The sequence below is a fragment of the Camarhynchus parvulus genome, chromosome 11 (genome assembly GCF_901933205.1).
Source record: "Camarhynchus parvulus chromosome 11, STF_HiC, whole genome shotgun sequence".
Lineage (NCBI taxonomy): Eukaryota > Metazoa > Chordata > Aves > Passeriformes > Thraupidae > Camarhynchus > Camarhynchus parvulus.
In genome coordinates this window covers 13,346,768-13,361,427 of record NC_044581.1, presented here as the reverse complement: position 1 = coordinate 13,361,427, position 14,660 = coordinate 13,346,768, and positions in this window count along the sequence as shown.

Sequence of the window (14,660 nt, the reverse complement as noted above, 5' to 3'; positions counted from 1 at the left end):
AGGCCTGACTATTGCTAAGACTCTACAGGAATTTTTTTCCTAGTCCAGACTAGAGTTAAGGCTAGACTTTGGCTATCAGCTTGTTCTAGTTTGGCTGCAGACAGAACCATGATGAGTTATGTTAATCAAGGTGTACATGTATGTGATATTTGAAGGCAGATGCTGGCTGTTCTGTTTTACCTTCCAGCTCTCCAGGTGCAAACTGCAACTATGCAGCCATGCTTAAGAAAATGCTGGCCCTGAGTTTTATATGGAGCCTTGCTTAGCTGGGGTTTAGGATTTGGCTAAATTGGAAACACCATTTGTGGCTGGTGCAGCACTGGCTGAAAGTGCTGCATTCTGTTCTCTTACTCTGATTTGCTCTCACTGTAGTGGGCTTGAATATCCATAGACCTGGGTCCTTCTTCTCTCTTCCAAATAATTCATTTTCTTGTGAATACATAAATATTTACAGTTTTGTTGTCAGCCCATACATGTTGGACCTATTGACAGTTTGACCTTCTCCTACTTCCATGCCTTGTATCTGAAACAGTTCACTATTACAAAGGCAATACATGTGTTCAACTGCCATATAAAATTTCACTATTGGCTTTCAATTTTGTTCTGATTTATATGTGATTGACTTGATTTCACAGAGCTCTTTTTCCTTGAGCATGAACAGAAGCATGAATTGGGTGAAGGCTTTTTTGTTTATTTTTATTTTTTTTTAATTCTAACTTGTACTTTGCATTTAAAATTATAGTGACTGGGAAACTGGCAGAATAATTTCATGTAATTGCAGTGTTTTATTCAAATAGGTGTTATTTATGGTTGGTTCTTAAAATGGCACATCACATTTTTGAAAAATCTCATCCTCAGAATTTATCTGCAGTCTAAATTGGTGGAAATTGTGTAGTCTATAAGGTAAAATCAAGTGCAATAGATGTTCCATAAATTTCCATTGTTGGCTACATTAAAAATATTGCCAGTGGCTAATGAATATTTGCTAGTTTTGCATTTTTTGTTGCTTTTGAAATGCACCATTTTCTCTGACTGGTATTTGTGTTATTGCAAAGTAATTAATGCACACTCAGAGTTTTTATTTGACCTCTGCTACACCTATGGGAAAATCACAGCTTTTGAGACTTCAGCATTTTGTGTGTTCATCTGTTATTCTGTTGTCCAGCTTGGGAACAGCTGCAAAAGGAATTCACCAGGCAATAGGATTTCATCAGGTATTGAAATGTACTTAGACAGGTAAAACAGTAAGATATTTCCTTAGCATCTTATTTATCTTTGCATCTTACTTAGGATTTCTATTAGCTTTCTATTACACTAAATATTGGTTTTGCACTTGAAAAATATTAGATCTGTCCTGCCATGTCGTCTTAAATCAAGTGTCCTTGTTTGGTTTACTTAATCATAGGATGGTTAGAAAGGACTTTTAAAGATCACCTAATTCCAGCCCCCCTGCTTTGGACAAGGACATGATCAGTCCCATCATGAAGGAAAGCAAAATATTAAAGCTTCTAATAATATTAATTTTTAAGAATATATAAAATAGAAATAAATGTAAATGTGAAACAATGCTTGAGAGCAAGAGCTTCTGAATTTGCTTTTTCTTCCTGATGCACTGTTTTTCATAAAGGTAAAGTGTATAGCTGTCAAAGGGAGAAATGTCAAGAAATAGTAAAAATCTTGGAGATAAAAGATTCATTCACAGAATTCTAGATTTAAATATGTCTAATAGTCAAACCCAGATGCTTTGCAGTAAAATCCTCCTCTTCAGAAGATGCACAAATATACTTTGGACTTTTAGAATTCTAAGATGTTAAAGTCTAAAAGGGATTAAATTATCCCAAACTTACATTGCTTAAAATGTAGAAAGCATTCTCCTTTCTGCTGCAAAGGAGCTGTATGGATTTTTAAAAAAACTTTGGACTGCCTGTATTAAGAAATATGCACTACATGTTTTCTTTATCTGCCACAAGAGATATATTCTTATATGCATCATGTATTTGGAACAAAATAGAATTTCTGTTGGATCAGCACTAGTGTGGCCACACTGGGTACCACACAAGAGGTGGATCTGCATTGGGGGAAAGATAAACTGAAACAAGGTGAAGGAGATAACATGAGAAATGGGTGGAGAGTATAGGGAATATACAGTAGGTGCTAAAAACCACTAGGAGATGCAAAGAAAGGAAAGAAAAATGAGAGAGGAAGAGCAATGTAGGAAAATATACAAGGGATGAAAAAATTGGAGATCTCTTTCTCAATGAGTTGATGTTTGATATCAAACATTGCAGTAAAAATATAGAAACTTTATACAATTTCCTTGCTGCTGTTAAGTGCATCTGGAAGAACTCTGTATTGGTTCTTTTGAATTTTAGATCAGTCTGGTATTTTAGAACAGAACATATTATTTCCAAAAGTAAAATGTGTTTTCCAATCCTGACCTTGCTACCTTAATTCCTACATGAAACTGAGAGATGTCAGTTTTGCATGATGGAAAGCTGGGAATGGCTGTTTTTATTGATACAATCAGTAAAGCTTTTCATGTATTTTCAAGAAGGAGCTGACTGGTGGGTGTTAAATGTAAATTATGGGATATTTCCATTGTTTATTAAGATCTAGATGGCGAACTCCAGTCCTCCTCATGTACTGTTGAATATTCAATTTTACTGCCAAGAGGTGTCCTGTAAGAGAGGCAATTTTGAAATATAGGAGTTGGGAATGACACTAAAGAAATTAACTTCTTTATCAATGACTTTTTAATAATTGTAATAGCAAATGGAAAAATCCAGATCATGGACAAATTCTTCAGTTGTTAACAATCTCATTCATTGGTAATAATCTACTTTGAGAAGTTCCCTGAAAATTAACTTTTTCCTTCTTTTTGCTTTGAAAGGTCTTTGGTTTTTAAGATAACTTTTCATAATTCATCTTAAGCTTTTCAGAAATGTGATTGAACATAATATTGTGAATCCACCTACAGTTCCTATTATCTTCAGTATTTCTAAAAAGCTATTTTTTGTACAAAAGTCTCTTTCCTGGAACTGCATTTTAAATCAAGTTATGTGTGCCTCCCTGTTAACTTTTCATTTATACTGGCTTTGCAGTGGGTACGTAGAAGTAATTGTTAATGGTTTCAGTGCTTTCATGCCTCTCCTTTTCAAGAACACAGCTAAAAGCTCTTTGACTCTCACTGTAGGATCCTATTTCATGATTGTGATTCATCCTTTCCCTCCTTTTTCTTCATGTGAGGACCACATCTTATTTTCAGAATACATCTATCATTCTTCTTTTTGAACACAGAACCGAAGAAATAGTTATTTGTGAGACAGTGTGTTGAAATACACACATGCAGATGTGTCCGGTTTTTTTTCTGCAAATAACCAGAAAATCCAATCAGGACTTTGTTTAGCAAATGAACTTGGGTTCAGTTTTGTCCTTCACAGCTTTCAGGTTCACACAGGCTTGTGTGCTGTCCCTCATTTCTCCCCCACTTCCCCCCGCAACATTTAAAAGTGAAAACTGATGGCAAAGGGCCATGTTTTAAATTGTGTATGTGTCTAGAATCCTTTCTCCACCAAGTGGCTCTCTGTGTTCTTTATCTGACCAGCTCTTCACATTATTTCTATTGTCCAGCCTCTTTGTCTGACCTGAAAGGACTGTGCAGTTTTCAGGGTACAGAGCATTGACTTTCCTGTGCCTTGGATTTTTGTGTTCCTGCCCTGGGGCTGCAGGGCTCCTCGCTGAGGGACAAGACAGGGATAGAGGAGGAAGACAGAAGTTTCTGGCACAGGAACTGGCAGATAAGGTGCTGGAGATGAAATGGGTACAGTCTACTCCATTTTTAGAGCCACAGAAGGCCCCTCCTGATAATACAATATATCTAAATACAAGGAACTCAGTCCCAGATTTTTTCCTTCACTCTCCAGAATGCCTGTGGACATGTGCAAAGGCAGGTTGAAATAGTGTTGTTGGTTTGGTTTTTTTAATTTTCTCTATCCTGTTGTGCAGTGACTCTGGATGAGAGGACACTGCACCAGAGACAGAGTGATTGGTGTTCCTTGGGTAGGAGTTCTGGGATTCTGCCAATTAAGATGAAGTTTCAGTGATATAAAATGGAATATGAATTCTTAATTATATTTTCTCCTAGTTGTTTCTGCTTGCTTGCATCTAACTTTTAATGGCTTTATAGGAAGTTTGTGCACACACTCCAAGGCAAAATCTGGACTTATGTTTTTCTCATTTCTCTGATGTGTTTCAGGAATGTTGCAAATGAATGGCTCTGTTGTGGGCTGTGTTGTTTGTACCTCTTGGGTTTGTGTTCCCTGAAGACCAAAGAAAGCTGTTCAAGCAGTGTATGAAGTATGTAAATGGCAGCCTGATGCAAATTAAAGCCAGTGAGTATTTATGATGTATTTTTGGAGACTATTTCTGTCAGGTAGTTGCTTTTAATTTGGGACCAGCATCAAAGAAAGAGCTAGGCCACCTTTTTTGTTCTCCAGAGCCGGGTTTCTGGTACCACCTACCATTCCAGCTACTGAAAGATGCAGATGTTGAATAGTAAAGACTGATTTCAGCTGGTTGTTGCAGATATCAGAAATTTCTATAGCTGCAGGTTAGTCCAGCTGCACTTGTAGGGGCTTTTAGGGGGATCATTAATTGTACCATTACACTGAGTGTGAATTTCCTAGTGCTGGGCTGGTACAGCCTACATAAATAATTCTGGAAAAACATGCTTTATTCCTTTACTGTAATACTTAGCCTGTTGTGATGTTAAATTAAATCCAGCAGAAAACACAGACACACATGCTCAATGAAGTGTTTTGAATATATTTTCAGTGATACTATATTTCTAAACTATAAAGGAGCATCAGGAAGAAATAGAAATATAAATATTTAAAGATTTCTTTATCTTGGATCATGCTTGTGCCTGATACTTTGAACATATCACATAGCAGCTCTCTCTGCTTGTTTGTAGAATGGAGCAGGCTGCCCAGGGAAGTGGCTGAATCACTGCCCTTGGAAATGTCCAAAAGATGTGTGGATGTGGCATTTGGTTTAGTGGTGAACCTGGTGGTGCTGGGTTAACAGCTGGGCTCAGTGACCTTGGAGGTCTTTTCCAGCCTTAATGATCCTGTGATTCTCTGTTCACTCTTTGCCTGTCTCAGGGTGTGGAACGGATTGTGATGTCTCATTACTTTGCATGGCTGGTTTAGAAATGAAGCACTGTGTAGTTTGATTTACCCCAAAGTGGATTCTGCTGTAAATCCTACCACTAAGCAGAGCTTTACCTTCCAAATCGTCACACACCCAGACTTCAAAGTCTGCCAAACATAGTGAGGACAAGAGATCTGGGAACACACTGGAAAGCTCATGATTTAGCTTAACTGTTCCTAACATCAAAGCAAATTGGTGTTTGGAATAGAATTCTCCAGTAGTGTTTTAATGTGATGCTTTCAACATTATGTAGAATTTTAAAAAGAGATTTTTAAGTTATCTCCAAAAGTGTAATGAGCTATGTGATGGGTAAATTATTTTTCTATGGCTCAGGATAACTGTGAGGAAAGTCGGGGGGGATTTGAATTTTCCTTGTGTGATAAAGAAAAGTAACCAAGCAATTCCACTGGCAACAGTGATGTGGGACACTTCACTTGAAACTAATCTCAGGCTTATTGGTAACTTACTGGATCTTTTCAATAGAATATGGGAGATTAGGCAAAATATTTTCTTTAAATTGCTTCCCTTTTTACATTTCCAAACAATGATCTTGCTGCTGCCTCCAGCTAGTTAGCTTCCTGAGATGTGCACAGACTTTATGGAGGTCAAAGTAGTTTAAAACGAAGAAATCATTATAACAAGAAAGTCTGAGTATACAATTTAACTTGAATTAAAACCAGCATTCTGGAGCGCAGAAGTGTTGGTCCCTCCCATCTAAAATGAACAGCGTTGGGGTTGACTGGACATTTTGAGTTATCCATGGCAACACTAATTCATTTGAATGCACTGTTTTCACTGACATAACATGGTCATAATAAATTCATCTGGTATTAATGTCCAGGGCACAGAGATTCTCATGTCCACACCACACCGAGTAAGGCATTTGTAGAGATACCAGCTGTTCAGAAAAAGCTCAGCTGCTGACAATCTGCATCTTCCTATGCTTTAACCTATGAGAAATAATAATGAGATTGTGCTCTGTTTGTGTGCTTGTCTACTCTGCAAGAAAGAAGTGTAAAACACCTTTCTTCCTCTTTGTCTGACCTTTTCTTTCCCAGTGAAGCACAAGAAAACCCACCTTTTTATGTTTCATGGACTGTTACAGACACAGCATGGCTGAGGAACCAATTCTACGTTTAAGGGATACAAAATGAATGCTTAATGCTCTAAAGGTTTCCTAGTTCTTGCAATTTACACAAAAGAGCAGAGAGTAAAGAAAATTCTGAAATGGTAGGATTTTTGGATCTTAGATGTACAAATATTAATTTGTTAGATTACTATTTAGGAAGGCTTTATAATAGCGTGTAACATTTAATTTGATAATCAGAGCCACCTAAATTTAGATGAAATTACTTCACTCGTGTCTATGAATGGTATCACTGTTCAAAAAAATCTTCTGTGTCTCTGCTGCCTGTGCTCTTCCATGCTTTTTTGTGTGCTCATCATATCCAAATGTTAGAAAATGTGGATAGGTGAGGTGACACTCCTGAGTTACAAGTTGACATCAGCAGTTACACATCACTTCCAATGATGTTTCTAGTCTTTCTTATTTGTTATTGAGCCTTTGAAGAGCCCATAATTAGTTACTGAATCAGCTCATTTTTTCTCATGATGTTCTTGCACTCAAAAGCAGCAACAACAAAAATCCCTAAAGTCAAATCAGACCATGTATTTCAATCCAGCTCATAAAGCTCATGTGGTAGGAACTGGTGACTGGGAAATACTGACCAATTCAACTGTGGGCACTAATGAAGTCTATAAAATGCATGAGGTCAGTCGTGACAAAAGCTCTTGCTTTCAGCTTTTTGTGGCCTTTTATTATTTTACATAGAGAATCCTGGAAGCAGCAAATGGTTCTTTCAAAGATTCAGGGTAGAATGAACTTCCTTCAAATAAGATGGGCCCAGGGGCTTGGGGATAGAGTATGAGATGTAAAAAAGGCCATTCTTCTGGAGTTCTGGTATTTTTAAAGCAAACAAACGAAAGCCCCAAGGAAGTGATGGGATTAAATCTCAAACTCCACATTGTTCTGTATTTGGTGAAGCAGCCAGGAGAAGAGTGAGGCTTTTTCCCAATGGAGCTTTGACATGCTCCTTTATTTTATTGTCATGCTCTTAAACAGGTTTATTACTGTATGGATATGAGATCAGGACAGACCCCTCTGAGGAGTCCTTTGCAGGGAGGGACGTGGGGGTTAGGAAAGGAAACACTTAAAGGAATCCCAAACAGCTCTTTCCTGTTTTCTCTCTGTCACTTCAACATAATGAACAGGGATAAATAAAGTAATAAAGCTGTCTGCAACCACAGCTGTACAGTTCCTATTCCCATAGGCTCAGCAACATCAATCAAAAGTGAATTAGAGAGACATGTTTTACTTCTGTTGTATATCAAAGAGCTGCTCGGGCGTTACCAAATGTTAATTCATTTTAGCAGCTTGAAATGAGACAAAAATCTGGGAACAGTGTATCTGAAACCTCCTTGCTGTGTCCTGGATTTGTGTCCCAAGTCCTCCCTTTGCTTCCATGGAGTAACAAGGTTGCTCAATGTGGTTTCCATGCCCAGGGACTTACACTGTGTCCTCATTCACGGTTACTGTTATTTCTACTTACCCCTCGTGCTGGGCTGGCTGCACGCAGGCATTTTCTACTCCTAAAGCCCAAACTCAGGCTTTCCCTGGTGACATGCACAAACTCTTCTGGAACAAACAAACCATAGTATGGTTTTACATGGAGTGGCAGTGGGAAAAGTTACTGTATTTCCAACTCTGTTATCCTAGAATATTACAGTGTGGGTATATCTACATAAACAGCAAAAAATACCTGGGTGTTTAACTCCTGGGAAAATGCAAGGTGGGGCAATAGGCAGTAAAAAAACCACAGAAATAAAAAATTGCAAAAAGAGTTTGATTGCTAAACTTTAAGGTGATTTTTTCGGCCAGTTATTTTAACTCTGTTTTATTTTGTCTTATCCTTTTCTCTGCTGGTTCAGACTGTAGCTCTTTGGGCAGGAACAGTCCCCTTGCAATTGCCAAGTCCTGCCATGCAGTGTCACCTCAGTCTAGAAACAAGTTCTTCCATTTTGTTCAAATGAAGAGTACATTTAGAGGAGATGGAACAGCCTACAGATGACTGTATTAGAGTCTGGATTCAGAGTGCTATTGACCAAATATTAATAGGAATTTCCTCATTTATAGTGTATTTGTGGTTAGTTTTTCCACACAAAATGTATATAGAGCAAGATGTAGTCTAAGCCCCAAGGAGAATTTTTTTCCAATACAGTGGCTGTAAAATTCAAATTCTTTTCTTAGTTCTTGTATGTGATGTGTCTCCTCTAATACATGTGATCTACCTATTTATAGGTGTACACGTTATTATAGGGGTCTGTGCAGATAGATGTACACATATGATTGTACTTATGGAGCCCCATTTGGGTGTCAGATTTGTTATAACCAGTAATTTAAATCTGTAATGGTAGAACTCAGTTTTGTCTGTAAACAGGAGAAGCCTCACCCATCCCACAGAGGTATAATATTATTTGTGTTCATAAAAAGCAGAAATAGTGTATTTTGGGTCCAGGACAGAGTCCTAGGTTTATTTTGCATGTTTTACTCCATTAAAGTATTTTTTTTTTCTTTAAAGAGAGGTAAATGCTTTCTCTGAAATGATTGTTGGGGTAGGTGATTTTCTTCTCAATTACGAGTTTGGAGTTTTATTTTTGATATATGAATGCTGACTGATAATTACATATGGGGAAAAAAGCTTATTGGGCTTTATACTATACTTTTTGTGTGGGACAAGTATGTGAAGATTCTTCTTCCAAAGAGAGAATTAATTTTATTTGGCCATATCAGGAAGACAATAAGAGACATTTATATGTTTCTTTTTTGATTATACAGTGGTTTTATCCCAGAAGCAAATGTTGCATTACTTATGCTTTCTGCAAATTATGAAACCTGTCATTGTTCTGTGCATTCCTTAAGTCTTCTGATTTAGCAAAGAAACAATTCTTTCTATGTACACTGAATTCTAGCAGGGAAAATTTTGTGATGAGAAAATGAAAAAGCTGGAATGACATTATAAGACTTCCATTGAATTTACATAAAAATTGAAACTGGTAGGAGATAAGAAACTACTTTACAGTACTTACTTTTTTTAAAAAATAAAGTTATATCTACGAAAATGCTGATCAAGCAAATTTTGGGGGTAAAAATATAAAAAATTGCTGAGTCCTTTAATATGTGTAAATGCAATACAAAGATAAAGATTTTTTAGCCTGGTTTTACATGTTGCAATGTAAGAAAGCAGGAAAGTACTAGAGCGCAATCAGGTTTCTTGTTATCATTCTTAGCATCTCAAGGAAGATCTGTCACAGCCCAGACTAAAGGAAACCAGTGGAACAAGCTCTGTGCTAAACCTGGGGTAAAGTTTTCTAAAAAGCTGTTCTACAAAGGAGAAAGCTGATTCAATAGAGACTGGTGGAACTGCACATTCATGGCATGAAATGATCTCTGAGTTTTCTTTTCAATGTTCTGTTCTGTTTTCTCTAACGAGAGCAGCACCCAGTGGCTGAAAAACATCCAGCTCTGGAAAAGGAGCAGGGTCTGGGTGTTTGGTGAGTAGGAGAGAGAGACTTTCTGATCATGCATGGCATAGTTCCATAGCAATGACTGCACAATTACTATGACTCAGTTGAAATGCTACAGTAATTTACATAATATTTTCTGCTGAAGTACCTTAAATGCAATTTGATTGCAAACACCAAAATAAGTCTCATGGAATCTTCAGCTCAGAATCTCAGTGGGAACAGACCTGATGCAGCTGGGAAGCATTTTGAAGTCTGTGAAACTAAAAAATGAATAAAAAGTTGCAGATGCTCAGCAGGATGCTGAACATAGTTTCAGATTATAACTATTTTATGTAGAAAAAAAGAGAAGATTTGATGTTTAAATATTAAATATTATTTATACAATAGCTATGTTTCTAATTAGAAACCAGTATTCACTCCAAACCTGGAGTAATCTTCTCTCAGTTGATTACAATGACATTAAAATCCAGGGGTTTGTCTGTCTCTCTGGATATTATCCTTCTTTGCATTGAAGAGAAACATCTTGTGAGCAGTTGCACATAGTTTCTGCACTGGGATTCAGTCATTGTGTATCTCCCAAGAACTTGGGATGAATTTAGATAGCTATACTGGGGGAAGAGCTAGAAAATGTCATTCATATCCTATTCCTCTATTTTCTACTTTTATCTTAGAGGGCAGAGCTTTTACCCTGCTTAAGGCTGCAGAGAGCCCTGTAGATTTTAGTGTAACAACATGTAAAAACAAAAAGTGAGGCCATTTCAGCCTGTTTGGAAGCTTCTAGCACTTCAGCAGGATACAGGGCTAAGAATAGGCTTCCTTTAGTTAAAAAAAAAAAAAAAAAAAAAAAAAAACCTGAGAAAAATCACATTCTGAACTGTTAAAAACTGGCATTGACTATCACAATGGCAGCTGATGAGTTGTGAAAGTTTAGCTTCATTTAAATGTTAAAGCTGGAACTGAGGGATTTGCCTCCCAATCCTTTCCAGTTGTATATACATGAACATAGGTATGAGCAATTTTGAAAATCTGGACACTTGTGAAAAACTAGAATCAAGAAAGGGTTTGGGGGCTGCATTAGATGCTTCTCTGAAATTAATTTGCTAAGGAAGGACTATTGATAAGGAAAAAATGAGCATATCTGAATCTACAAATCTATTTCCATCTTCAGCCCAACTGATTTGTCAAAGGCTCTTTAACATTGGCTCAAGGTTTGCCCAGTTACAGTTTTGTGCAGTGTAAAGCAGTGACTGCTTATTTACAACTCTTTTGGAGGGAATTTACATTTTGAATAGTGGAACGTTAGCTCTTGATCTGCACTTAATTAACACCGACATTGCTCACATTTATTCAAATGGAGCTAAACACAGAGATATGTAATTTTTATGCCAATTATTCTGGTCAAGTGGGGTTAGTGAATGAAAGACTCTCTACCTCATAAAGGAATGGGTGTTTGTTTATTTGTAAAAGAAAAGGCTTCACACTGTTCCAGCCCCTTTGTATTTGTAATATAATACTGATTACAAAAACAGAGCTCAAACGGTAGCTGACTTTTACATATCTGAGATCTTGGGGAAATCAGGGATAAGGAACAAACCTGCCTTCAAAATTAATTGGAGCAGATTTTTTAATGGCTTGTGGCTAGCTGGCTTTGTATTACTGGGAGTATGGAATAGGTGAAACTGTCCATTTTGAATGTAAACAGAGGAAAACCGAAGATCACTGTGAACAGTAGGAGAGGCTTGGATGTTCAGAGTGGCTGTGCCAGTGTTTTGTTGTGAGACATTGCCTCAGATGTAGCTGTTGAGAATCTCTGCCCACAGGAACTGCTTAGAATCTGAAATGTGGAGAATGATCATCCATGGGAAAGCAAAGGACTCTGCATTCTGGATATTTGGGAATGGAATTAAATAAATCTGGTCTGTGCTATTTATCAAATTCTAGACATACATAAACTAAGGCAGAGAACTGGTCTGGCTGTTGTTATAAAATTGGTACAGAAATGCATCTCTGTATGTGAGCAGGGTTCAAGCCTATAAATGGCATGTCCTGTCAGTAATATTTGACATATTATCTGTGTGAAGTCTGGCCTCTTCAGTCTAGATACAGGCAGCAGGAGCATTTATGTTCACATCTTTGGGGCTTTGATTTTTAATTGAGGAATGTTCATTTTGTTGAAGTTGGACTTCTCTTCCATATCTCCATTAAAACAACACTTCTGGCATTTGAGATTTAGAAGGTACATTGGACACCTAAAAAGATTGCCTCCACAGCCTTATTACAGTTCAGAGACAAAATTAGAAAAGATTAAATCTTAAATAAAAAATAAAATAAAAATCTCTATTCCTTGCACACCACCTGCTGCTCAGTATCCAGCAAGACAGATTTGCTGTGAGGCTGGAAATGGGGCTGCTGAGTGAGAAAATGAGCCACTGGCTGGCTCCTGGAGCTGCCTGCACTGAGCAGCGTTTGCCAGCCGACCCCACTGGGAGAAGCTGTGTTTTGGGCTGAAGTACTAAATGTCAGAAGATTTCAGCTTTTCAGTGGAAGAGGCCTCCCTGATCCTCTTTCAAGCTGTCTGCTCCGGCTCAAAACTTGAAAAGGGTCTGAGTAGCCCTGAGGGAGGATAAGCAAAAGTCAGGAGAAGAAATGTAATAATGGTTCTGTTTGCATGGAGTTTAAAGGCTGCCCAGCTGCACGGAGGGAGGATAGTTGGAGGCTTTGCTGGTCTATGTGTGCCAGTTTGGTTGAACAAATGTCCTGCAAATAAATGAGAAACCCTAGAGAGCCTTTGCTAAACCTGGTCCTCCTGTGAACTCTCTTGCTAGCTGCTCAGAGTATGACTATGACTGTCTGTGCAGCTGATGGGGCTTGGCTGGTAATCCATGGATTCCTTCTGTAAAGGAGGCTGGGCAAATATTGGCATCTGGAAGCAATAATTGAATTTTGAGCTATCAGCAGTGAATTTCACTTTGATTAAATAATTTCTGTATTTAAGCAGCTTGTGCAGTATAATTTCAATCCTACATAATTAACACAGTATAAGAAAAATATTATATATGAGGTATGACCAGTAATGCAAAACTTCACACCTCTTAGTGTCATTAACCTGTGGAATTATATGCCACATTGATTTGGAATTTGATTTGAAGTTTCAGATAATTACAGTCATCATATTTCTTACTCAACTACATTAATTTCAATTAGCTCTGAATTTTGAGGCAGTGCTCCTGCCATGCAGGGTAGCTGCTGTGCCCATCCATTTTCTCTAGCTGCTTACAGGTTTCCTGGCAGTTTTAACATCTGGAGGGTGGTTAAAAAACTAGAAAGCAATGCTTTTCTTATATTCTTTACACTGACTGTGCTCCACTGTGCATTTGTCTGATTTTACAGTTGTGTCGGGGATCTCTGGCTGTATTGTGCCACACACACAAAGGTGAGAGGAGCAGGGCACGTTCTGGTTGTAGCACACTGGCACTCTTGAGAGCAGTCATTTGGCATTGCTGTGATGGCCTTCATGATAATTATATGCCATAATTCATTTTAGTGCTTTTATCAGAAAACAGACTGAAACCTCAAAGTACATTCTGTGTCTTTCATAAAAGTTGTTTCAAATGCTTACCAGATCTGATCATCTCTACAGCTGCAGAAAGTATCTAATTTGTAGCTGAAAGACAAAGAGATAACCTTTGAAAAGGCAAAATGCAAGGTAGTAAAATCAGATTATGACCAATTATTTTAAAATAATCATAACCATGCACTTTACTTCAAAAAATATAGTATTTTCATTAACATTTTCCTACTTTTCTGCACCCAAATACAGAACCTACTAGGAGATAAAAGGACATGCTCTCCCAGTGTCTAAATATTAACATTTTGGGAACCATAACAACTGGCTAGATTTTTAAAGAAAAACCTATCTTTTTATATGTATACTAGCAGAATCCTAGAACTGTTTTCTCTGTATTTCATTTGATAATCTTTAAATGTATTTTCTACTTGACTTGGCCAGCCTTTGGTAGAGTTCAGTGACTCAGTGTTTTGGGGTGTCAGGAATATGTCTCAGAAACAGTGGGGAAAAGTCTATCATGTAATGCATGCATGGTGCCTTTAACACTATTATCACTTTTTAACAGAATTTAAAGTGTCTGTGTAAACTGGAGTCTTGCTGCCATATTTACAGGTAGGTCTTAGCAAGGCATAATCCATTATCTCTCAAGTGAGGTAGATTTTGTTTGTTTGTTTCAGTTCCTGTTTTCACACACACCTGGAGGAGACAAGTCAGCTATAATTTAAGGAGAAAAAAATCTGATACAATTATTGGAAAATCACTCTTTCTTCATTTTAACTGTAATAGCTCTGCTGAGGAAAGAAAAATGACTAATCTAAGAAAAAGGCTGCTTAAGAGTGAAGCAATACAAAAGCTCATCAACAACAGAATTTAACAACAGAGCCCAGGGCAATTTCCAGGCTATTAGAACTGCCTGTGGAGACTGCCAAACTGCAGTAGCTAAAAAAATATTTTCCAGTTTGATGTGAAATCTTGTGTTTTCCTGGCCTCCCTTCTTGCTTTAAGGACATATCATGTGGTTATTAAAACGCAATAAAGAGAACATTTAGCATGAATTTTAAAAACTAAATACATATAGTAGCAACACTAACAATCAAATAGTAAATGCTACTAAAGGGAGTTAGTTTCTCTAGGTTCATTTTTAGTTGATATCTAACTTTTAAACTTAAATAGAATTAAGACTGAGTTGAAAAAGGCTAAGATGGAAAAAAATATTTATTGCATGTCAGGGTCTTATTAGGATTTGAAATTTTTGCAGACTGAGACCCTATTTAAGAACAAAAATCCCCAAAAACTG